General features: G+C 36.5%; 1 protein-coding gene across 1 annotated transcript in view; it reads right to left on the reverse strand.

Annotated features, from left to right (window-relative positions):
• The window catches only part of OLFM3 (olfactomedin 3), a 202,957-nt gene that overhangs the window by 135,293 nt on the left and 42,366 nt on the right, over positions 1–25,298 (reverse strand). The window lies entirely within an intron of this gene.

Raw genomic sequence — 25,298 nt, forward strand, 5'->3', positions numbered from 1 at the left:
AGAATGAGATGATAAAGTTTTCATTCTCCATATCTTTTGAATTTTATATGAGAGTGTTAATGAATTTTATGTTTATGAATTAATTTTATGTATGAATTTATATATGAATTTTATGAATGTTATATGAATTTTATATGAGAATATCTTCAGTAATTAGAGATATCATTGAAAAATTAACAGTAGGCCAACATAAGAAGAGAGTAAGAAAGTATAAACTGCCTAAACATAGGCTGTTTCTGTCTTACTCACTCTTGTGTTTCATAGCCCCTGACTCACAGAAGGCACTTAATAAATATTTAGTAAATATTTTGGAATGAACGAATGATGAGTGAATGAATGAAAATATTAAAGGAAGCCGCCACAACTAATTTTGAGGCTGTCTTTAGAGATCACATAAACTCTTAGCTCATATGGAACATTTGCATTTTTAGACTAGAATAAGCAGTTTTCCACTCTTTAGCACAGAAAACTGGAGAAAATCCACTGAGTGTGAAATTTTCGTAGTCATTCCCGACATTTTCTTCCGGCGCAGGGATTCCAAGGGCAGAATAAAGAGTAACTTTTTGTTTAGATATATCTGCAATTACAGAGGCAGCAGCAAAATACCATGTTCTGAAGGCCTATTGTATGCTTGTCACTATAGTCATTTTCTAATTTAGTTTTTCTAAAAAAGAAAAAAAAGAACTCTAAAGGTGGGTATTATTGTATCCATTTTTAGATGGTATGATTGAGGCTTAGAGATATTAAATTTACTCACACAATACCTGCATGGAAATGACTGACCTGAGATTAAAATTCTAATAGCTCTGGATGTAAACTTGAATGCGTTTGTTGTTGTTTTGTTTTGCATTTTAATTACAATCCATTGTTCTTATGTCTTCACTTGCCAGCTGCCCCTTCTCTGTAAAGATCATGCACATCCTGAGAAATTCTGATGGAAATTAGTACACAGTCCTGAAATGCCAGGACTTGGCTTGTACTCCAACTGTCACATGCTTTCTAGCTATGATGTATGGGCCTGAACTCATTAGTGATGGATGCCTAGCGGCAGCGCCGAACAGGTAAAACTTCTTAACTAAGCAGATATTCCATCATCCTGGCATTGTAAAATGTCATAAGTGCTCCCAGTGTAATCATCTTTGTGTTTCTTTGCTACATTTGGATGAACAAAATCAGGAAGCATTGGAGGAATACCACACCCTACCAAAAGTATAGCCCAAACATAGAGGCATCTGGGGAAACCACCTGTTGGTGTTCCACTAAGTTTCCTTGGACCTGATTATTTAATGCCATAAGTACTAGTTGGGTTGCAGTCTTGTTCATTGGAATGCAGATGAATAAGGGGGCTGGGCTTTTAGTGGAGGTTTACCTTTATGTCTGGTCTCTCCGCTCTGGCAGTACTTCATCTATCTCTTATTCCTCAAGCTCTGGGAGCTTGGCTCCTTGCCAGCATTCAACTCCTGAGACCGCCTAATGAAAGTTAATGGACCTTCAATTTAGGTAATTCACATGAATTAAAAATAACTTTGGAAACCATTTAGGGCTCTGTAAAATCAAATTTAAAATACTACATGCAGAGGTCATAACAGTACAGTTTGAACTTTCAGCCATACAAAAATAAATAAAGTTTATTTGATATTCATCTAAAATATCAAAAAATTATCAGAAAGTTGGAGAGAATAGATTTTCCCCATGTCTTATGTAAAATAAATAATCCAAATAATGCTTTCTTTCTTGGTTTGTTCTAAATATTCTAAGATTTTATTTCAAGATGGCTTACAAATTACAAGGTATATGTAAAAAAGACTTTCAGCGGAGGATAAACTTATAAGAAATTATTTCACAGTTTCTAATAATTCTGCAAAATAGGATATATGGACTTTGGAGGAGAAAAAAGTCATATTTGTGCAGAAAGCACATAAAATTCTATGATGGATTTTAGTGAATTGAAGGCACCTTGAGTTTGCTATAAAAGAGGCATAATGATCTTACTGCTGATAATCATTTAATTCTTTTTTGTTTGTTTGTTTTGTTTCCTACAGATAGAGCCACAGTTAAAACAACCCAGGGAGAATATTGTTGGACTCTCTTTTGAATGCCAAATTCCTCAATTTCACAAATATTCGTTAAACTAGGCATTATGAATTCAAACACAAAGATCAGTAATGTGTGGTTTTATCCTGAAGGAATCTTGAATTTAGTTAATTCATGAGGCAAGTACTGTCACCTTACAGGGCAAGGAAGAAAATGATAGTGGCCACAGGCAAAGCATAAAATGTCTGTGAACTTTCTGTAGGGAAACTGTATCATGCTGAACTCTGCAAGGTAGATTGAGAAGATTTAAGATTGAGCTTTAAGTCCTGGCTTTTCTCCCTTTTAGTTCTGATTCTAGGCAGATGATTTAATATTTGGAAATTTAGGTTCATTTTCTGTAAAATGGTGGTAATAGGAATGTAAGTGTTTTGCACAAGATGTTCCTCATTCATTCATTCATTCATTCATTCATTTATACACAAGTATTTATTGGGTGTCCACTGTTTGCCTGGTTGCACAGATGTACAGTGTATAGTGTGGGTAGAAGCAAAAAGTATGACAGGTGCTACAGATGAAAAGGACATTTAGGTTACAGCAAGACTTTAAAGAAGAGTGTGATCAATTCCACAAAAGGAAGATCCAGAATCTCCTCATAGAGGAGCCTGTTACTAAAATCCTTACATTATAGATGAGAAAATGAAATCTTATGACGCTTAAGTAATTATCCCTGGAGTGTATAGTCAGTAAGTGGCTGAGCCAGGAGCCAGGTTTTCTGCGTTCTTACAAAACAATCAATTCTGTGTTAGCTTTGGAAGGGATTACCAAAACAATGGGACCTAAAGGAATCATTTATGTCAATAGGAATGTGTGTTTGCAGTATCTCAGAGGATTTCAAAGACATTGATATTTGTTTTGTAATTACTTTCTATAATTAATGGTACGTCTTACCAACTAAAATAACTGTCATGCAAAGTAGGCTTTTAAGTAATATATGGAAATATTTCAGGAATCTTCTTGTTTTAGTTTCTTTCAAGGAAATTTTGTCTACAACCTAGATCAGCAAAAATGAAATCAACTGTCTTCAGTATTTCCTTAATAGGCTCTTCATGATCTCCACCCAATACATATTTCTGTCTGACATTAAAGCACTGGACTCCAATAAAGAAGGATAAGGCGAAAAAAGAGTTTTGTTTTTTTGTTTTCCCTTCTTATTGTTTAAGACAACCTTCGTATAAATCAACCCTTCCAATGGGGAGAAATCTACTCCCCTGCTCCTCCTCTCTCTCTGCCTTTTCCCTTTGCTCTCACACAGTTTTGAAAAGTATCCCTTGGTGAGTTCTGTCCTTGCATCCCTTCTCTTGTTTCTATTGTCAGTGCCATGTGCTAGCAATCACAAATAGAAGGCACAATAGAGTCCACGTTAGAGTTCACAGAGAAAAAGAGATCAAGGTGCCCATAGCCATATGGAGCAGATGCCTAGTTCTTAAGAAGCAGAAAAAGTTCGAAAGCTCCTCACACTCATCAAAATCCACAGGTGCCTTGACTTGTGCCCCTAGTGTGGATTGTGGGGAGCTCATCAATATCCTCCCATAATAATAACTGTCAATCTACTGAGGGTACCTGAGTTTGGCCTGTTTCAGGAAAGTAGGCACGAGAAATTTCTGCAGCTCTGTTGGGCAGCTAGATACACAGATTCAGAATACTTACGGCACTTAGCATAGTATAGTAGAGAGAAGCTGAGTCACTGTGTTGTACACATGAAACTATTGTAACATTGGTGTCAACTATACTCATATTGAAAAAACATTTAAAAACTTATGACAATTTATCCTTGCCAGAAACCAACAGGGCAACCTATCACTTGGGGATAAGCTCATCATCTTTTTCTCACATAGTCAAGTAAGTGAACTGTTGTTTTCTTACAGGGTTTGATTGTATTAAAGTTCTTGGGGGCTCTCATGGCAAAATCTGCATGGTATGAATTATTTTACTTAACGAAAAGTGCAGGAAGTGACTTTTTTCCTGCTGTAAAGCTTTCAAAAGCAAAAATTGATTTTTTAAATTTTTTTTTGTGGAAATCTTACATTTTCTATATTGACTAAATATGGAGAAGGGAGTGGTTCAGACTTTCCAGTGCTCAAGGACTTTCTAGAATAATTTAAATTTTTTAAAAATTAGATTAGTGGACCATTCCTGCATTCTGATTCATTAGTGGACCATTCCTGCATTCTGATTCATTAAGACTATTGTGTGGCCCAAGAATATGCATTTTAAAATAGGATCTGGAGTCACAAGACTGAGATTTGACTTCCAGCTCTGCTACCTCTTAGCTACATATCTGGACAAAACATTCATTTTTCTTGAGCTTCAATATCTTACCTATAAAGTCAGAATACGTTCACACTTAATTTCACAGTATTGTTGAGCAAATCAAAGAATACAATAAGAACAGCTAAAATTCAGTGAGTTAAGTGTATACTGTATGCCAGTGAAGTTGTAAGAGCTTTACATGTGCCTACCCTATTTTCATCCCAACGTTTGAGGTCGGCAATATTTTTAATCCCAATTATACGGATGAAAAATAAACATACAGTGGTTAATTAATTCTTCTAAAGTCATACAACTAATGGATGGCAAGCAAGATTCTAAACCTAGGTAGTCAGAATCCTGATTTGGAGCTTGTAGGAACTGTATTATATTCCTTTAAATGAAAAAAATAGATGTGACTTAGGTAAGTGCTACATAAGTATTATCATATGACAGCTTGTAGATTTGGTGATCACATGTATCTGGATTTCTTGATTAGTTCTGATTGTAAATAATTAATTACATTGTCCTGGTTACTCTGATTACATAACAAGTTCCTCTATAAATTAATGGCTTATAACAATCCCATACATCTCTCCTGGTTGCCATAGGTTAGGCACTGAGACAGCTTACTGGGAGCATGGACTGTTTTTGTTTCATAATATTTGGGATCTCATCTAGAAGACACAAAGATCTAGGTGGAATGGAATCATTTGAGGGCTCTTTTACTCATAGTATAAGATAAACTTCCTTTTTTTTTTTTGAGATTTATTCATTTATTTGAGAGAGAGCACAAGACAGGAGGGGGAGAACAAGGGAGCGTGGAACAGAAGGGGAGGGAGAGGGACAAGTAGGCTCTGTGCAGAGCACGTAGCCCAGTGTGCTCCATCCCATGACTCTGAGATCATAACTGAGCCCAAACCATGAGTCAGATGCTCAACTGACTGATCCACCCAGGCACCTCAGAAACTTCCTTTTAATAGGCTTGGGAATAATTTAGAAATAACGCGATCCAATGCTCACAGGTACATTGTTTTTAAAATATTTTTCTATATGTAATCTATATTTATAAATTTCTAATAACAGTGTACCTATATTCTAGTTGTCTCATAAAATAAATTAGAATCATTTGTTAGGATAAGCTGTTTATATGAAGCATAACCTTCACAGTCCTTTATACTTCTGAGTCTTTGTTCATGTTATTTGCATGGTATAAATACCTTATATTTCCCCAAAGTAATTCCCACCTATCTCCCAAATTATTTCAAATGTCATTGTGTCTTAGGACATGTTACCCAAGACTCACCCTACCTCCTCCAAAGTTAAGAATATTTCCTCTGAAATATTCACATGAGAACTTACAAAAATGTCCATCAATCTCACTTTGGTGGAGGCTTGTAAATGGCCCTTTTTCTCTATTCTTCCAGCTGTGTAGGAAAACCCTACCTAATAAAAATGGCTTGCTTGCACTACTCAGAGTAGAAATTCCAATGGCTTCTCAGAGGTTCTGCAAATTATATAGCATGTAATGTTCATTGCAGTCTTCTGTTAATGCTCAGATCTGGATCTCTTTATATCTTGTCTCCATCATTGCATTCTCCTTTCTGTGTCATATTGGTCCAGGCATGGAACAGAGTTCCATCTCCTTCAATTACTCCAAACAACACTAACACAAAGCTATGCTGATTAGAGACAAGGATGAAGTTTGTGGAGTGTGCATTCTGCAGAACACAGAACAAAAATAAAACTGAATATTAAATAATTTGCTATTACCATCTAAACTCCCATCAACCATGTCCTCTCCTGAAAGAATTTGTTTTACATGCTCTTTGGTTTCAGATTACTATTATCTTCTTGGACCTTGCTCTCTAGAACCATCACCTCTCATAGTTTCTCAAGCCTCTGTCTCTCATGCTACTTGGGTTCAGGTGACAGCTCTTAAATATAGGCTACCATTCTATAGAGAAAAATTGGTTTTCCTCTTTGTTTTATTTTCATTCCATACTGGTCTAATAAGTTGGGTGAGTTGGAATGAAAAATTCAAGTTTCTTTTATTCAAGGAACATTATGACAGAAACTTTTAAGCACTATTTGATGATTTATATCATTAAACATTTATGTCATCAGCTATTCAATATGAAACATGGGTTCACAGATAGACAAATGGACATTTCCTCATTTTCCATTATATGTATAATATAATGACCGCTTATTTTAGAATAGATTGCTTTACCATTTTTTACTCAGCCTTGCCCTTTTAAGAGAAGATTTGGGTTGTTTTTACGTTATGATAATAATATTAATAGTAAGTAACATTTATTGAGTGCTCACTATAGTCAGGATACTTTAAATGAATTTACTTGGTACTTGTAACAAAATTACGATATAGGTGCTATTATTATCCCAATTTACACATAAAGAAAGTGAAGAGCAGAGAGGTTAAATGTTATCCTTCATGATTCTGACTTCATATCTTCAGTTTCATGTACTCATTTTCACATACCTCTTTTCATTTTGGTTATCGTTGTTCTATTTCCTGACGGCCAGCTTTGAGGCTCAGCCTTTTCCTGGCCACTGAGTGGAAACTTGACTGTTGTTAGTCCCAACAAGACCATCAGCACAAACATTCCTTAATGTTATACACATCACAGAACATGCTGCTTCTGCTAAAGAGGAAGAGAGGCTTTGGCTCCCTTGTGTTAAAGGTTATTGGGGTCCCTGCTGAGTTTTCCCATTCACTCAGTTTCTTGTATTGCTCCCTAGAACGTATTAGAGGAAACTCTTATTAGACTCACTCTCTCAGTTTCTTACAGCTGCATCTCTCAAGGTATTTGTAACACATTTCCCTGAGGCTGGAGAGAATCTGAGTGTCTCTGTCAAGTATTCATCCAAATCTGCTTCCCATCCTAAGAATCAGTTTCTTTGCCAGGACAAATCCGAGATGCTTTTTCTCTCTCTATCTAGGGTAAATTTCCTATGCACCTGGAGTCTTTGTGGAAAGACTGATACTAGAGAGAGAAGGTTCTTTTTGTCCTTATTTTGGTATATAGTCCAAATTTTAGTATATTTTATACATTACAGTGCCAAGGTAGGTCTCATTTTGTAAAATCTCTGCAGTGGCTTGTAAAAACGAAACCCCAAAACTGTCTTTAAAAATAAGCCAGTGCACAACTGGTACAAACACCATCTGGTATTATAGCCAGGTAAAAAGAAAGTTGGTAAGTCAGCTACTAAGTCTCCTAGAATTTTTATTCCCAAGAAACTAAATCACTTGCTGGTTTGTTTGTTAGTTTACAGACATTTTTCAAAAAGCTAAAATTGGATGAAGAAATCATATAGGGAAGTAAATAGAGGTAATTTATATTAGAAGCATTTTTTGAAAGTAGCTTCTTTTGTTCATTTGTTCATCCAACAAATATGTTCATTGCTCCTTAGTAGTAAGACATTTTGGACCTGCAGAGAGGATCATACACAGTCCATGCCCTCCAGGACTCATAGCTGTAGATACAAATCTAAATCACACTCTTTAAGAACCTAATTTGCAAATTTGAGTGTATCTTCATGAAGGCAAATGATACTGGTAAGACTCTTTGGAACAGCTGAGGGAAAAAATAAAGTTCATGAGGTGTAGGATATCTATCTCTATGTATTTGAAAAGCTGTTATGATAAACGAGTGGACTCTGTGTGTGTTGCTTCAGAAGACAAAGAGAAACAGACCTGGACCATTGCAAAGATATTTACATTAACTAATATTAAGAAAAGATGGGGAAAAGTATGGAGTCTTAAAAAAAAAATCAGTGTTTGTCAAGTGTTGGGCTGGGAGAGAGATAAAGAGATAAACAGGCAGGACATAGAGGCTTTTTTAAGGCAGTGAAAATACTTGGTAGTATTAAACTGATGAGGACCTCCATCTTTGCACATTCGTTTAGTCCCATGGAATATACAACACCAAGAGGGAACTCTCAGGTAAACTATGGATTTTGAGTGATTATGATGTGTGAATGTAGGGTCATCCTTGGTGGAAGATGTACCATTGTAGTAAGTGATTTTGATAATGGAGGAGGCTATGCATGTATTTGGAACAGGGGAGTATAAGAAATCTCTGTACTTTCCTTTCAACTTTACTGTAAACCTAAAGCTCTTCTTAAAAAAGGAAGTCTTCAGGGCGCCTGGGTGACTCCGTTGGTTAAGGGTCTGACTCCTGTTTTGGCCCAGGTCATGATCCAGGGTCCTGGGACAGAGCCCCACGTCAGGCTCCCTGCTCAGCAGAGAGCCTGCTTCTCCCTCTCCTCCCCATTCGTGAACACTCTTGCTATCTCTGTCATTCTCGCTGTCTCTCTCTCTCAAGTAAATAAATAAAACCTTTAAAAAAAAGTCTTTAGCAAAAGAAAAAAAGAAAAGATGGGCTTCCTTAAGAAGAAAGCTCCCCCTGCCCTCAACACCAAAATAGTAGAAGAAAGCTCCCTTTGGTGAAAGTTTTCAGGCAATAGAAGTCTTTTGTTGTTGCTATTGTGTTTGCTTTGGCTTTGTTATTGGTGGGGGGGTTACACTTAAATTACTGTTAGGATGTTTTGGGTGATGGGACTTTATAGGTGACTGAATCCATGAAAAGTATACAGTCTGCTTTTTATTTTCATCTTAATTTGATTTAAATCTCATAAGCATATACACATGGATACGGCAGTTTTTATGGGTTGAAAGGAGTGTAGAAGTGCTCTGAATGTATTTGTGATAGGTGAGTACATGTCTTTTCCCTAATGTTCAGAAACAAGTTATACAAAGATATTTCCAGACAACAGTATAAAACAGGAAGACGTGGGCCAATAACAGACTGATAACAAAACATGGGACTTTGGGGTTTACTTTTGTTCTTAGCCTTCACTCATTTTTTCAGAACTATGATAGGGCAGTGTTAACCTCAGGAACCAAAGCATGTTGATATGCCTTTCAAAAGAACATTATTTTTTAGCTCTGTGTTCAGATCCCTTTCACATTCCCTCTCTTGAGTTTTGAAAAAATCTGAGTCTTGATTTAAAATTTTTTTCACCCATATATGTGTTACTTTTGTTCAGTAGTGAGTCTCAGTAATGATGGAGGCAAATGCAGATTTTTTGGTGGCACACAGCCCTTGACATTCCCCAATACCACTAAACACTAGCTATGTATATGTATGTCTATATCTGTATAACTATAGCCATATCCATACCTTGATCTCATCTACTTTATATCTATCTAAATGCATCTATGTGACTACCCAAGCTTTGGAAACTGACCATCAAAATGGTGGTTACAGGGGCATGTGGGTGTCTCAGTCATTTGAGTGTCCCACTCTTGGTTTAGGCTCAGATCATGATCTCAGGGTTGTGGGATCAAGCCCCATGTCAGGGGCTCTGTGCTCACCAGGGAGTCTGCTTGGGGTTCTCTCCCTCTCCCACTGCTCTTCCCCCACTCCAAATAAATAAATGAATCTTTAGAAAAATGATGGTTATAAAGCAGTGTGGTGTTTGTTCTGAATGTACGTCGTGGGCACGTTTGTACTCTGGAGAACAATAGGCTGTAGGTCAAATGCAAAGAGTTGACTCGCTAAATCCTACAACACTGTGGGACCCAAGGAGCACTGTTGTGAGACCCTCTTAATAGAAGGAAGTGTGCCTTTTCCCATGTCATGTTAAAGAAAACTGTGAAGGCAAGATGAAAGCCCCAGCAGGTCGGAAGCCCAGATCCCATAGGTTTGACAGGAGCCTGCCTTTGCAGTGGAGATCAGCCAGAGCAAGGGCGGAACTTTTGGCGGAATGGTGACTAAGGATGTTTGAGGCAGAGCTCCACCCGTTGCATCATAGTAGGGAGAGTGAAAAGCAGCAGCACGGTTGCAGCAAATGGTGGTGTGGCTGTGTGGCTTAGCAGGGCGTCGTGGGGCAGATGGTTATCCAGATGGAATCACAGACTGAATCACAGACTGTGAATCTCACTTGAGTCTCCTCCCTTGTTCAGTCCCGAACAAGTCCCCCAGAAATATGCCAGTGGGGAGAGAATTTTATAGGTAGAGCTGAAAGATTGTAGTTAAATGTTTGGCAATAACAAGTTCACGAATGTGACCTTATTCGTGTCCACGAATGGAGCTGGTGAGGCCAGTGTGACCTTAAGTTACCTCTGCTACCCCATTTATTTATGCTGTGACCTAATGATGACATTGATGGCCTTCAGAGCATGCTGCTCCACAATACGGCATCTTGGGATTTTGAATCTTTTCAGCTGAAGAAATTTGAGACACGGCAAGTACAGGAAGGACTTTCTGGCCTTCACCTGAAGCAGGTCGTTAAACCCTCATGTGAGAGGTGCCCTCCCTATGCCCAGAAGAAAGGAACATCCTTATCTCCAAAGGTAGAGAGACAGGCCTTGCTAAGCTTCTCCCCCTTTATGACACTTAGCTCATACTTCTTGTTCTCTCACATTTTTTTTTTTTTTTATGATTCTGTACTATTCATTGAAACTACCAGAAAAATGCTCAGGTTTCACTGTTTCTTGAAGTCTTCAATCTCTTCATTTCCTTTCCATGTAACATAAAGCATGTATTAAATAAATGCGTAGGCTTTTCTCTTGTTTATCTGTCTTTTGTTACAGGGGTCCCAATCGAGAACTTAGAAAAGTAGAGGTAAAGGATTTTTTTTCTCCTCTATAAGGTTATAAAAAGAAGGAAATAACTAGCAACCATGAAAACGTTAAAATCCAACAGACATTTTTATTTATTGATTGATTGATTGATTGATTTGTTCATCCACTTCTAACGATTTTATTTATTTGAGAGAGAGACAGTGAGAGTGAGAGCACAAGTGGGGGTGGGGGACAGGGGACAGAGGGAGAGGGAGAGCCCCACGTGGGGCTAGATCTTAGGACCCTCGGATCATGACCTGAGTCAAAGGCAGATGCCTCACAAACTGAGCCAACCAGTCGCTCCCTGCCATAGACATTTAAAAAACTTTGAAGTATATGGTATTTCAAAAGTTATAAGCTATGATGTGATAAAGAAATACCAATGTTAGAACATAGCTAACACTTGCTGAAACTGAAGTATAACTTTGGTTCAAAGTAGGACGTTTATATAAGCTGCTTCTTCAAAGCAGCTGGGTAACATTTTCAAGCTGTTAGAGCTCTCAGAGTAGAAGACCAGAAGAATACTCTCTTACCCTTAAAAAGATACCAATAAAAATAACTTATGTATGTAAAGCACATTCATATTTTCCACATTCATATTTATCATCTCATTTATAATTCACAATAGGCTTTTCAAGAAAATATTTTCACCCCAATTTCCTAGATAAGGAAATCATAGTTAAGAAAAAATGAAATCACCTAAGGTCACAAGAATTTTTAATTTAAGTATTTGGATTCTGATTATAACTGCCTAGTTATGAATATGGGCTTATGCCCAGAGTGTGTCTTAATCATTTTAGGGTAATAGAATATTTGGGAAACTGAAGAAAACGATAAATCCTCTTCTCAGGAAATTACACAGGCATGCACATATACAAAATTGGAGTATTCTTTCAGAAACAATTCTGAAATGGATTTACGAATACCCTACAGATCTAAACACCCCAGGATAAGAAACCCAGGCTGAGTCAGTGGGTTATTGTAGTGCTGGAACACTTAGTTTCAATAAGTGGAAAGGTTATATGAAAAAGCAAAGCAAAAAAACAAAAAGATATAAAACCTCTTCTCTCCCTCCCCTAACCCCCATAATCGATCAAAAGTCAAACAATTTAACTTAACAATTGACACCTCACATCCTGAGTTCTAGGGCAATTTTACTAAGTGTTTCCTCCTATTGGAATTTAAATGATACTGGGGCAGTGTAGTTCTTCTTTCCCTTCTATGTATCCTCATGTCATATCTTTCATCTTTCTCTGATCCCGGTGCAGTAATCCACATGATCACTACATGGAGCAGTCATTTGCTGTTCCATTATTTTATGAACCTGCAATGATTTTTCCAATTACTCCTAGACAATTGCCTGTCATAGTTTCTAGCCATAGGGTGAACTGGTCTTTGATGCATGTGGTACAATACGAGAACTATTAAATTATTTTCTTCCAACAGTCAATGAATAAATTCCTGGAGAGAGATCTTTGTAATGCCCTTGCACTGAAAGAATGTACTCTTCCATTCTCACTTTGTTCTTGGAAAAAAGAAGAAAAATAATTAAGAATGGCCTTTAGTCTTTTAGCAATTAGACCATCATTTCCTCTGCTAATAGCAGTGACTGCTGCAAGCAACCATTTACAACTCTGGCTCGTAGAGCACCTTAGAGACATCTTAGACCATCTTAGATGGAAATAATCTATGGATGTCTGAGCTCAGAAACATACAGGAGTGACAAAACCCTCAGCTTTCTCATCCCATATCCCTTAAGAGGACACAGGGCCGTTATGATGGTCTTTTCACGGGTCAATTCAGCTAGGCTGTAGTCCCGTTTTCTTCTTCTTTCTTTCTTTCTTTCTTTCTTTCTTTCTTTTTTTTTTTTTAAGATTTTATTTATTTATTTGAGAGTGAGAGAGACAGACAGAGTGAGAGAGCATGAGAGGGGAGGTCAGAGGGAGAAGCAGACTCCCCATGGATCTGGGAGCCTGATTTGGGACTCGATCCCAGGACCCCGAGATCATGACCTGAGCCAAAGGCAGTTGCTTAACCAACTGAGCCAGCCAGGTGCTCCCATAGTCCCGTTTTCAATAAGACATGAATCTAGGTGTTCTGTTAAAATATTTTGTAGATGTGATTATAGTTCTTAATATTGACTATAAATAAAAAGGGATGCTATTCCAGATAATCTAGTGGGCCTGAATCAGTCAGTTGAAAAACCTGAAAATTGAGCCGAGGCTTCCCTTAAAGAAGAAATCCCACCTGTGATTAGCAGTTTCAGTCCATCCTGTGAGTTTCAGCCTGCCCTTTATGAAAACCCGTCCTACAGATTTTGGACTTGGCTATCCAGCAATGATTGTGTATAAGAGAATTACTTGTAATAATTCTCTTATATACCTCCTATTGGTTCTGCTTCTCTGGTTAAACATTGACTGACACTGGAACATATATACAAATATCAGCTGAGATAGAACAATAACTTCAGGTATCTACTTAGCCCTCAGGAAATATATAAACTCAGCATAAGGAATGACCCTTAGATAGAGAAAAATGATTTCTTGTACTTTTCAAAGCACTGAACAGGTTTGTATTAGAAAGTTGCTACTGTAGATACACTGCTTTCTCTTATTCTCAATTTGCAAATATATTTTCAGTCTTAGTTGTAATATTTTCTTAAGCAAAAAAATATAGATGTACATATCTATGTCAGTATTTATATATCATCTATTGTATATCTCTTGCTATGTATCTAATATCCCTCAAAATGAATTTGCAAAGGAATAGCCAAAGAAGAATCATTGCTATTGCAAACTGGTATATTTAATGACATTATTCTAGTTAAAGTCATAAAACTCTAGAAGTAAAATTTATTTGTATCATATTTCTACCCTAATCTTCTGATTAAGATAAAAGTTTTGCTGTTTGCAGTATTGCCTACTAATTTATGGTAAAGTAATCCTGACACAATATTTCATTGAAAGTTATGTCCCTACTAATTTTATTAATAAAGCAGTGGCTAGATATTTGATATGTCAGTGTCTTAAAGCAATCTGTCCTTATGTCTATTTTATATTTCATTATTGAACATGGATTATTTATATTAATTATTTCTTTTAAGATTTTTATTTTTAAGTAATCTCTACACCCAGTTTGGGGCTTGAAATCACAGCCCTGAGTATGAGTCATGAGCTCTACTGACTGAGCCAGACAGGGGTGGTCCCATAGCATAAATGATATTAAATTATGGCCAATATGTAGAAAAATAAGCTCTGAGAATGAAACAATGTATTGATTTATCATGGATCAAAACATATGCATAGAAGTTTACACCTAAAGGTTCTTAAGTCTATAAGAATTGCCCATCACTGAGGTGGCTGGATGGCTCAGTTGGTTAGGAAACTGCCTTCGGCTCAGGTCATGATCCTGAAGTCCCAGGATCAAGTCCCGCATTGGGCTTCCTGCTTGGTGGGGAGTCTGCTTCTCCCTCTGACCCTCTTCCCTCTCATGCTCTCTCTCAAGTAAATAAATAAAGTCTTAAAAAAAAAGAATTGCCCATCACTTTATTGTATTAATGATTTAAAGAAAGATGCAGAAATTAGGAGGAGCAGGTGCTGGAAGTGGGCAGAAGAGATAAAGAAAAGAGTCAGAGACAAACTTCGTACCTTCTCAAGCATTGCTTAAAGAAGGAGGTCCACATTGACTGATTTGCGGATGTTGAACCAACCTTGCAGCCCTGGAATAAATCCCACTTGGTCGTGGTGAATAATCCTTTTAATGTACTGTTGAATCCTATTGGCTAGTATTTTGTTGAGTATTTTCGCATCTGTGTTCATCAAGGATATCGGTCTATAGCTCTCTTTTTTGGTGGGATCCTTGTCTGGTTTTGGGATCAAGGTGATGCTGGCCTCATAAAATGAGTTTGGAAGTTTTCCTTCCATTTCTATTTTTTGGAACAGTTTCAGGAGAATAGGAATTAGTTCTTCTTTAAATGTTTGGTAGAATTCCCCCGGGAAGCCGTCTGGCCCTGGGCTTTTGTTTGTTTGGAGATTTTTAATGACTGTTTCAGTCTTCTTACTGGTTATGGGTCTGTTCAGGCTTTCTAGTTCTTCCTGGCTCAGTTGTGGTAGTTTATAAGTTTCTAGGAATGCATCCATTTCTTCCAGATTGTCAAATTTATTGCCGTAGAGTTGCTCATAGTATGTTCTTATAATAGTTTGTATTTCTTTGGTGTTAGTTGTGATCTCTCCTCTTTCATTCATGATTTTATTTATTTGGGTCCTTTCTCTTTTCTTTTTGATAAGTCGGGCCAGGGGTTTATCAATTTTATTAATTCTTTCAAAGAACCAGCTCCTAGTTTCGTTGATTTGTTCTATTGTTTTTTTGGTTTCTATTTCATTGATTTCTGCTCTGATCTTTATGATTTCTCTTCTCCTGCTGGGCTTAGGGTTTCTTTCTTGTTCTTTCTCCAGCTCCTTTAGGTGTAGGGTTAGGTTGTGTACCTGAGACCTTTCTTGTTTCTTGAGAAAGGCTTGTAGCGCTATATATTTTCCTCTCAGGACTGCCTTTGTTGTGTCCCACAGATTTTGAACCGTTGTATTTTCATTATCATTTGTTTCCATGATTTTTTTCAATTCTTCTTTAATTTCCCGGTTGACCCATTCATTCTTTAGAAGGATACTGTTTAGTCTCCATGTATTTGGGTTCTTTCCAAACTTCCTTTTGTAGTTGAGTTCTAGCTTTAGAGCATTGTGGTCTGAAAATATGCAGGGAATGATCCCAATCTTTTGATACCGGTTGAGTCCTGATTTAGGACCGAGGATGTGATCTATTCTGGAGAATGTTCCATGTGCACTAGAGAAAAATGTGTATTCTGTTGCTTTGGGATGAAATATTCTGAATATATCTGTGATGTCCATCTGGTCCAGTGTGTCGTTTAAGGCCTTTATTTCCTTGCTGATCTTTTGCTTGGATGACCTGTCCATTTCAGTGAGGGGAGTGTTAATGTGATACAACACATCAATAAAAGAAAGAACAAGAACCATATGATACTCTCAATAGATGCTGAAAAAGCATTTGACAAAGTACAACATCCCTTCCTGATCAAAACTCTTCAAAGTGTAGGGATAGAGGGCACATACCTCAATATCATCAAAGCCATCTATGAAAAACCCACCGCAAATATCATTCTCAATGGAGAAAAACTGAAAGCTTTTCCGCTAAGGTCAGGAACACGGCAGGGATGTCCATTATCACCACTGCTATTCAACATCGTACTAGAGGTCCTAGCCTCAGCAATCAGACAACAAAAGGAAATTAAAGGCATCCAAATCGGCAAAGAAGAAGTCAAATTATCACTCTTCGCAGATGATATGATACTATATGTGGAAAACCCAAAAGACTCCACTCCAAAACTGCTAGAACTTATACAGGAATTCAGTAAAGTGTCAGGATATAAAATCAATGCACAGAAATCAGTTGCATTTCTCTACACCAACAGCAAGACAGAAGAAAGAGATATTAAGGAGTCAATCCCATTTACAATTGCATCCAAAACCATAAGATACCTAGGAATAAACCTAACCAAAGAGACACAGAATCTATACTCAGAAAACTATAAAGTACTCATGAAAGAAATTGAGGAAGACACAAAGAAATGGAAAAATGTTCCATGCTCCTGGATTGGAAGAATAAATATTGTGAAAATGTCTATGCTACCTAAAGCAATCTACACATTTAATGCAATTCCTATCAAAGTACCATCCATCTTTTTCAAAGAAATGGAACAAATAATGCTAAAATTTATATGGAACCAGAAAAGACCTCGAATAGCCAAAGGGATATTGAAAAAGAAAGCCAACGTTGGTGGCATCACAATTCCGGACTTCAGGCTCTATTACAAAGCTGTCATCATCAAGACAGCATGGTACTGGCACAAAAACAGACACATGGATCAATGGAACAGAATAGAGAGCCCAGAAATAGACCCTCAAATCTATGGTCAACTAATCTTCGACAAAGCAGGAAAGAATGTCCAATGGAAAAAAGACAGCCTTTTCAATAAATGGTGCTGGGAAAATTGGACAGCCACATGCAGAAAAATGAAATTGGACCATTCCCTTACACCACACACAAAAATAGACTCAAAATGGATGAAGGACCTCAATGTGCGAAAGGAATCCATCAAAATCCTTGAGGAGAACATGGGCAGCAACCTCTTAGACCTCTGCCGCAGCAACATCTTCCTAGGAACAACGCAAAAGGCAAGGGAAGCAAGGGAAAAAATGAACTACTGGGATTTCATCAAGATCAAAAGCTTTTGCACAGCAAAGGAAACAGTTAACAAAATCAAAAGACAACTGACAGAATGGGAGAAGATATTTGCAAACGACATATCAGATAAAGGACTAGTGTCCAGAATCTATAAAGAACTTAGCAAACTCAACACCCAAAGAACAAATAATCCAATCAAGAAATGGGCAGAGGACATGAACAGACATTTCTGCAAAGAAGACATCCAGATGGCCAACAGACACATGAAAAAGTGCTCCATATCACTCGGCATCAGGGAAATACAAATCAAAACCACAATGCGATATCACCTCACACCAGTCAGAATGGCTAAAATCAACAAGTCAGGAAATGACAGATGCTGGCGAGGATGCGGAGAAAGGGGAACCCTCCTACACTGTTGGTGGGAATGCAAGCTGGTGCAGCCACTCTGGAAAACAGCATGGAGGTTCCTCAAAATGTTGAAAATAGAACTGCCCTATGACCCAGCAATTGCACTATTGGGTATTTACCCTAAAGATACAAATGTAGAGATCCAAAGGGGCACATGCACCCGAATGTTTATAGCAGCAATGTCCACAATAGCCAAACTATGGAAAGAACCTAGATGTCCATCAACAGATGAATGGATCAAGAAGATGTGGTATATATACACAATGGAATACTATGCAGCCATCAAAAGAAATGAAATCTTGCCATTTGCAACAACGTGGATGGAACTAGAGCGTATCATGCTTAGCGAAATAAGTCAAGCAGAGAAAGACAACTATCATATGATCTCCCTGATATGAGGAAGTGGTGATACAACATGGAGGCTTAAGTGGGTAGAAGAAGAATAAATGAAACAAGATGGGATTGGGAGGGAGACAAACCATAAGCGACTCTTAATCTCACAAAACAAACTGAGGGTTGCCGGGGGGAGGGGGTTTGGGAGAAGGGGGTGGGATTATGGACATTGGGGAGGGTATGTGATTTGGTGAGTGCTGTGAAGTGTGTAAACCTGGTGATTCACAGACCTGTACCCCTGGGGATAAAAATATATGTTTATCAAAAATAAAAAATTAAAAAAAAAAAAAAGAAGGAGGTCCATTGAGAAAACTGTTTCTAATCTAGAGGTAGATGAATATAACTCTCCTTATTTTGATTCCATATGTACATCTGCCCATCTTCTCTATTCCTTATTCTGACACACCCTGACATTCCAATAAATACCTGGGGCAGATGCTATTGATCATCATGCACGAGATATATGATATGATTGTTAACTATGTTCTAGTCACTATGCAAAAGACATATGTATTATTAAATTTAAAGCTGACCATAAAACTGTTGTCATCATAATATTTTTATATACCATATATAATCCTAAATGTGATGATCTTAATTTTATAATTATAAAGTAGTGATTCATAGAAGTAAAGTTACTTGACTAAGATTACATAGTTTACCTATTATTATACATTTATCTGAATTCATTTTTCATAATGAAAAGACACAAATACATACAATTATGAAATTCTGATTGTACTATAGGATATAACAGATATGTAATTTGACCATGTGAGCACATAGGGGACTACTGATTCTGATAAAGTTGGAATCACACAGAACAGACTTAATCTCCCTTCTGATAAATTTTGGAATTTGATAAAATATGTACAGCAATGACTTTCAGTAACATTGGACAGCAGGCTACAAAGGATAATAATTCCAGAGAGACTGGAAAAAATCCAGTTTTTTTATTTGCCCAACAAGAGGATAGACAATATAACTTGTAGGTTCTATTTTAGGTTAAATGACAGTATATGCTATGAGGATACTTTAGCATATAGTAAATCTTAATACATGGCTTATATTACTGTAATAGTCCAGGATAGGCCAGCAACTATTTGGATTAACATACTTTAATATTAACATACCTTAATATTCCTATTCTAAGTTGCATAAGAGTCAGTTTTACCTGATAAAAATCCGTAATGACCACCACAATGTATATTTCGGAAGATCAAATGAGACAAGTAAATAAATTTTGAATTAGTAATTGTGAGTGCTCTGAGAATTTATAACTTATTTTTTTCTTGTTGAATTATTATTTTTTAATTTTTTTAAATTTAATTTTGTTTTCAGAGATCCAAAATTCATTGTTTATGCACCACACCTAGTGCTCCATGCAAAACATGCCCTCCATAATACCCAGTTTATGCAATAAGAATACACAAAGACAAAGGTATTCATTTCTTTTTTTGGCAAAATAATTATTTTAAATGAAACACAATGGTTTCTTTCCTATATTAATATTCCAGGTGTATGTGGCTTAAACCTTATAATAAACTAGAGACTGAGTTAATGAATCATTCATGATTAGTTTGAACTAATCATCAGAATGATCACACGTTGGCAGGGGTTCTTGAAATGAAAGGAAATGATCTACTATTGTGAGTGCTCCAGCATTCTGAAGGTTCTTCGCTTCTTTTTTTTCCTAACACTAGTCATTCTCTGCAGCCATTTATCTTGAACAAGCCAAAAGAAGGAAAGGTCAGCCAGATTCAAGACTTCAAAGGTGCCATTTCTTTAATAAACATTCTCTGTTCTTGATAGATTTTGAAAGATTCTGCATTTATAAAGGATTCATTCAGAATTATAAATTATAAGATCTTCCAATCTTTAAACTTAGATCATGTTTTGAGCTTGAGTCAGCAAAACCATTCAAACTCAGCTTTCTTTGTCTAATAGTAAAAGGATTGTCTTTGCTGCAATAGATTCCCATGTTTTATAGAGACAATAATTTTCCATTTTTCTATCCCTATGGTAAAGTAATATTGTAAAATGAAAGGTTTTGATTGGGATAATTGTTTTTTGAAGTAACACTAAAATATACGTTTGCATAAATTTCTTCAAACAACCCAAAAAGATTTTAAATATTCAATATATGGCTATCTTTTTTTTAAGTATTTTATTTTTTTAATTTTAGTTTTAATCTTCTTAAAGACTTTATTTATTTATTTGAGAGAGAGAGTGAGAGAGGGTGCATAGACAGGGAGAGTGGAAGAGGGAGAAACAGGCTCCCTGCTGAGCAGGGAGCCCAATGGGGGACATGATCTCAGGACCCCAGATCCTGACCTCAGCCAAAGGCAGGCACTTAACCTACTGAGCCACCCAGGCACCAACATATAGATATCTTTAAAACAAAACAAAACAAAACAAAAAAAACAAAACTTACTGGTCCTCTTGACTATATAAATTATTATTTAAATAGTAAGTTGGCCATACTATTTGCAGCTGAGCTGCTTAAGAATCACATGCTCCAGCTTTCAAGACTTAGCTCAAGAAAACGGTCTCTCTGATTCTTTCCATCCTCCTTTATTGGAATAATTTTTTTACATATCAGTACTTTTAGGCTAATTTAAAGAATCCCTGATTTACTTCACCTCTATTTTTTAGTTAACTAGTACTTAATACAGTTCTGTGTTAGGGCTAGATATTTTATTTTATTTATTTTTTTATTTTAATTAATTAATTATTTTTAATTTAATTTATTTTTAAAGATTTTATTTACTGAGAGAGAGAGAGGCAGAAGGGAAGGGCAGAGTGAGAGGGAGAAATAGACTCTCGGTTGAGCAGGGAGTCCACCTTATGGTTCAGCCCAGGACCTGGAATCATGACCTGAGCCAAATGCCGATGCTTAACCCACTGAACCACCAAGAAGCCTCCATAATTTATTTTAAAGCAACACATTTTTGTGAGGGAATGTTAAATATAATTACAATCACATTTAATACTTACTCAAAAAAAGTTATAGAGCATACCTGTGGAATGAAAGAAGAAAAAGCATGTAGGAGAGCTACTGTATCACAAACATATTCAGGGTAAATCCCCTTTTTCAAAAAATTTGCAATCTAGTAATAAGAATACCCATGTGAGTAAAATGTATAGGAGCGGATGATTTTAGGCACTTCGTATGTTAGCATTTGTTCCATTGTTCATTCATTCATATATTTATTCACACTTTAGGTTGGGCTCTTTAGGTTGCCAGTAAGAAGATATTCTCAGGCTGTCCTTAGAAAAATGCTGCAATTGAAAATCATAAGGACTCTGGGCATCACAGGAGACTGGAGATTCTCACCATCTCTTTCATGGTCTAAAGCCACATAGGTCAGTGTGATGGTCACTAGTGGCTGTTAAGCCCTTGAAACCTATCTAGTCTAAATTGAAAGTTTCTCTCATCCTAGCTGAAAAGTCTAAACTGGGAGGTCCTTTAAGTGTAAAATGCATACTGGGTTTCTAAGATATAGTATTGAAAAAGAATGTAAAATTTCTCAATTTTTTTTTTTTAGTAATGACATTGAGATGCTAGCATTTTGGACACATTAAATTAAACAAAATAGATTAATAAATCTAATTTCACGTCTTCATTTTAACTTTTTAATGTGGCTATTAGAAAATGTCACATTGCATGTGTGGCTTACATCACCTTTGTTCTGGACAGCAGTACACTAGAACAGAGACTGACAAACTACTGACTTGTGGATCATAAAAGTAAGAGAGTGACATATATTGATCCGTGTGGTCGGAAACAACCAGCTCATATTCTAGTCCTGGAGAGTCTTTAAGTGGAGGCTCTACGAAGAGAAAAAGTATTGGTTGAAGAATAAGAAAGTAGGGGAAATTGTTCAGCTTTCTGGCTTCTACCTTGATGTTTATGAATTATAATGTTAATATTGTATTTAAAATGGGGTTTATTCCTAAGATACATTCATATTTGAGTATAAATATTTATTCTAACATAAATTTAAAATAACCTCTGGATTACCCATTTAAAATTATTTTAATGATACCACCATTTCTTTTATAATTAAGGACTGACCAAAGTGCCTACCCATTTGAATAGAGTTGTAGCCAAATGCAAATTACTGTTCTCTTTTGTTACAAAATTAAATAAACTTGTCCACTTTCACTGTAAAAAGATTTACTTCAAATTCAGATGTAGGGATGTGTAACTTCTACTTATAATTTTTATTTTAGAGATAACACGAGTAAATGTGCAAAATTTGATTAATATCGATGGGTATATATTACAATTGCAAAATCAAAGTGAACTTCATTCCATTTCTAGAGACATGAAATACTGTTTCTTGCTTGTACCAGAAAATGTTTTAGTTTAAGTTTAGAACATCCTGAATAATTTTATAGCTTTCCTAAGTTGAGTTCTGTAGGGTCAGTAATAACTTTTGCTTTGAAGCAGCAATTCTAAGCATTTCAAACTAGATGTGATCACCTAACATGGAGATAAACTAAGTGAAAAGTAAAAAACAGTGTTTCTGAAGTTTAGTCAATAGGTCATAATTGTCTCCTTCTCAGGGAGCAAGCCCACTTTATCTTTACTCCATCTTAAAGGACAGGAGTGGTGATCTGGATCAGTCGAAATTTAAAATACCTTATTGGATAACTTTGCTAATAAGTGACATTTTCATATGATCTCTATAGCTAAGTATGACTATTTCTAGGTTGTTCTGTTAATGGATGTTGTTCTTTCCCATTATGTTTTGAATCAGAATACACTGTGTTGTGGTGATGTGTGATCAGTGTATCGAACTCCGTTTGAATGCTGGAAGTAGGGGAAAGGGATGGAAGACTGAGCTGACCATATGGCTTGCTTCATTATGAGGCTGTTTCTGCAGACCAGATATTATACAGAGTAAGTTCACTATAGGGTTCCTTTGGTATGTTAAAATTCTAAAATTTTGAGATTGAAATCTTAGCTTTTAAGAAAAAAGTTAAATTGTTTTGCTGCTGTGGTATCTAAATCCCCTTTGTGGACTCAAAGGGAAAAATAAGTGATTGGATCAGGGCAGGATTCACATATTTCTGGATTTGTTGAACATCATCATGATGCTACTTCAGCTGTTTTGGAATTGGGAAATAGAGATGAACCCAGTTATTAAAAAAGTTCTCTCATCTAAAACACTATTGTCCTGGGCTATTCCTTTTTCAAGTTAGGACACTCTATATCTCATTCTTTATCAAACCGACTTGACTTTCATTTTGGGTTTTACCTGCCTCTGCTGCTTTATGGAAACAGTAAGGTTTCTAACAAACTCATGATCACCAACTGGGAAAACTTGACTTCAGCACTATTCGACTTGTATGTACAGTTTTTACTTGTCCATCCTCTATTTTTTTTTTTCCACTCTTGGTTTCTAAGACAATTCTCCTTTAGAACTTTGTCCTTAGATCTCTAACCTTTTTTGCTGTGTTCCCCCAGGGGAGCCTTCTCCTTACCTGTTGGAGTTCTATAGCTTTTGATCTTTTATGTTTCATTTCTGACTATGAATATATGTTAAGATCATCTCATTTATTCAGTGCTTTCAACTACCTTCAATGTGTTGATGCCTCTCAAATTTGTGTTTTCAGTCTTGAGCTCTTTATATGCTTTCCATCTAATTGCTTCTTGAATATACTTCGGTTTCTTCAAATACTACAGGTACCAAATTGAAGCATCATGATTTTCCATTACCGCCACCTCTGAAATCTATTCCTGTTCTTGTATTCTCTATTCCAGCTAAGGACATCACCATCCACCATTAAGTTACAAATCACAGAGTTACTAAGGTTTTCTATTTCTCATATTAGTCACCAACTTCTGTCAGTTTCACTTCACAGTTCTTTCTTATATCTACCATCACTCAGTCCAACAGCATACAGTTTTATAAAACACCTTTTCAGGAATTTTCTTGGAATTTTCTATTACTAGTCCTTTTCCTTCCAGTATGAATTCTGCAGTGCTACCATGGTAGTCTTACTAAAACAAAATCTTCTTAAAGTCTTCCTTTAGTGCTTTGATTACAAGATGAAATTAAGATTCTCTTATACACTGTGTAAAGCTTTACAATCTGTTCCCAGCCTACTGAGCTAGTCCAATCTCGTCTCTCATCACTCACTTCAATCCATAAAACCATTTGCTCTTAGCTCCAGCTACACCACACCACACCTTCCACTGGGTCCTCAAACATCAATTGTTTTAAAACCCCATGCCTTTTTCCATATTGTTCTCTTGCTGTTAATACTCTACGCTTGCCTTCTTTCCTTAGGAATTACCTATTTGCCTTCTAATAGTCAAACATTCTGTTTTTTCCATGGAACTCATGCCAGAGCTCTACCTTCTTTGGGCCAGTGAACACATTCAATATTAAATAAAAATCTGGCTTTGGGAATTTTGAATGTGCAGATGATAGCTTATTTATTTTACCTAGCCTAGCTAATATCAAGGGAAAGCCCTGATATTTTGAACGGACCTTTGCAATTCTTCAAATGTCTGTTTTGCATATACTTTATAGGAAATGGAGGAAAAAGGGAAGTTTTTTTTTTTTTTCATCTTTTTGTCTTGATCTATTTTAGGCCATTGTCCATACATAAGACTATCATACTGTGTTTTAGCAAATGCTTTGTATCTCTCTCTTCCCTATAGGATAGTGAGCTCCTACAAGACAGAGATTACCCATCCTAATAATATCAAAGAAAACTTAGAGGAAAAACTCAGGAACGTTGGGCTCAGTTTTTTTTGTTGTTGTTTGTTTGTTTGTTTGTTTGTTTGGTTTTTTTTTTGATTCCACAAAATCTCTTTTGCCATGATACTTGGAAGAATCCCTCTTTCCCTCTAAACATTAGTCTAGTACATGGTTAGTGTTCAATATTCATTGATAGGTCAAAGAAACTCAATTGCATGGATGTCCTTCTAAAGACATTCTTTGGGAGGGGCTATCATAAGGGATACACTTTTGGAAGCTGGTCTCTTATCTTTATAGATTAATTCTAATAGGCAGAGATGCTTGTGATTGACATTTTATCTTTTAAATTTTTTTTTTATTTTTTTTATTTTTTTAAAGATTTTATTTATTTATTTGACAGACAGAGGCAGTCAGATAGAGAGAGAGGGAAGCAGGCCCCCTGCCGAGCAGAGAGCCCGATGCGGGACTCGATCCCAGGAACCTGAGATCATGACCTGAGCCGAAGGCAGCGGCTTAACCCACTAAGC

The sequence above is a fragment of the Mustela nigripes genome, chromosome 14, assembly GCF_022355385.1.
Source record: "Mustela nigripes isolate SB6536 chromosome 14, MUSNIG.SB6536, whole genome shotgun sequence".
NCBI lineage: Eukaryota > Metazoa > Chordata > Mammalia > Carnivora > Mustelidae > Mustela > Mustela nigripes.